Consider the following 2,346-nt stretch of genomic DNA (forward strand, 5'->3'; position numbering starts at 1 on the left):
CGGCGTGACGCCCCGCCCCCCACCCGGCTCGATTGGTCCCTGTCAGTAAAGCCCGCCTCCGCCCTACTCTATTGGTCCCCAACTTAGTCCTGCTGGGCTTCGAGGACACACAGACTTCGCCCCCGCCCCAGCTACCCGAGACCCTGCCTTTCTCACCCCAAGCACAGAGCCCGAGGTCCCCTCAGATCCTCACAGCTCCCAACGACCGCCCCACAGATGTCTCAAAGGAGCCCTATCCTCACAGTCCCAGACTCCCCCGGATGTATGCACAGATCTCCGCAGATCCTACCTAGACACTCACAGAGATCCCGCAACACACACCCCACTTTTCAGAAGTAAACCCTCTGGGCTCGCCCCCTCGAGGCCCAATGCAAGCCCCTCAGGAGACCTCACCCACCGGGGAGGTGACCAGACCGCCGTTGCCACGGAGACTACTAGGCGTTCCGGTTGCCCTGGTGACCGGCGCCTACTCTCCTGGCCCGGGTTCCGTAGGCTTCAGTCAAGACCCTCCCTCATCGGCCCTAGACCCCTTGTCCCTACCCACTTCCTCAGGTCATGCCAGAGCTCCTTTGCGAAGTTCTGCAGATGTCCAAGTCCCCTCCCCAGATAGCAGACTTTCAGGCAAGGCATTTCAACACTCAGCGCCTGCAGCTGGGGCACATCCACAACCAAGAGCCTTTCCTCCCTGAGGATCAACACCTCCCCCTGCCATCCTAAGTCAAGGTCTTGACCTAAGGACTTGCAACAACCAAGCCAAAGCCCAGAGGTAGGTAGTTTCTCCGACGGCCCTTCCCCTCTTCCCCCAAGACCTCTGTCTTTCTCCCACCCCTCAGTCCCTTCACATTCTGTACTTGTTGTTGTTGTTGTTGTTGTTGTTGTTGTTGTTGTTGTTGTTTGAGACAGAGTCTCTCTCTGTCCTCCAGGCAGTGGTGTGATCTGGGCTCACTGCAACCTCCACCTCCCAGGTTCAAGTGATTTGTTTGCTTCAGCCTCCCCAGTAACTGGGACTACAGGCACCTGCCACCATGCCCAGCTAATTTTTGTATTTTTGGTAGAGACTGGGTTTCACTATGTTGGCCAGGCTGGTCTCGAACTCCTGACCTCAAGTGATCCACCCGCCTTGGCCTCCCAAATTCTGGGATTACTGGCATGAGCCACCCATGCCTGGCCCACATTCTGTACTTTTCATCCTTACTCTCCTCCTCCACCCAATTTCCTCCTCCCCTTCTCTTTCCCCTTCCTTACCTCCCATCCTCTGGTTCTCCACCCTTAGGCCCCTTTTCTCTCTAGCTGGCTCTGGTCATCTTCCTCTCTGTAATCCTACCTCTGCCCCTAATTCCCTTCCCAAACGTCCCCTTCAAAAAGGCTCGATGAGTTTAAGGAGTGATATATCTAGTGTCTCTGGAACATGGGGGGAAGGTAGGGAGCACAGAAAGTTAAGGCAGGAATCCTCAGGCTGTGTTGAAAATGATGACAGGCCTTGAATGCCGGGGCCAAGAAATTTGGACTTAATCCTTTAGACTGAGTCATGGAATGTTTTTAAGCCACAAAGTGCCAGTGTTGGGTTTGCACTTTAGAAAGATCCTGATTGGGTCAGGAAGGAGGACTACATCCTTGCGGGATAAATTAGGTATATCCCTCTCCCCACAGTATCCTAGACTCACCCCAGAACAACATCAATTTATTTGTATTGCCATTGTTGGTTAATCCATCTCTCTCCCAGACTCAACTCAATCTAGAGCTTAGCACAGCAGCTCAGTAAAAGCATCAGATTAGGCTCTTTGTAAAAGTATAAGTTACATAAATCCATGAAAGAATGGGTGAATGGATTAAAATGCTGTAGACGGAAGTAGAGGGGCAAAGTTATTACACAAAGGCTGAAGATGATGAGAACTTGAATAAAATTGGAAGGGAGAGAATGCATTTGGGGAATATTTAGAAGACAGGAAATAGAGTTATTGGTGCCTATTTGAAGAGGGAGTCTAAGGGAAAGGGAGAAGACTAGGATAATTCCCAAAGTTCAGTTTTGCTGCCTGTGGAAACACTCAGTTAGAAATGACCAGCAGGGGCCAAGCACGGTGGCTCACTCCTGTAATCTCAGCACTTTGGGAGGCCAAGCGGGGCAGATCACCTGAGGTCAGGAGTTCAAGACCAGCCTGACCAACATGGTGAAACCCCCTCTCTACTAAAAATACAAAAATTAGCCGGGCATGGTGGCATACGCCTGTAATTCCAGCTACTCGGGAGGCTGAGGCAGGAGAATCACTTGAACCCATGAGGCGGAGGTTGCAGTGAACCGAGATTGCGCCACTGCACTCCAGTCTGGGCAACAGAGCAAGACTCCAT

The sequence above is a fragment of the Nomascus leucogenys genome, chromosome 8 (assembly GCF_006542625.1).
Source record: "Nomascus leucogenys isolate Asia chromosome 8, Asia_NLE_v1, whole genome shotgun sequence".
Taxonomy (NCBI): Eukaryota; Metazoa; Chordata; class Mammalia; order Primates; family Hylobatidae; genus Nomascus; species Nomascus leucogenys.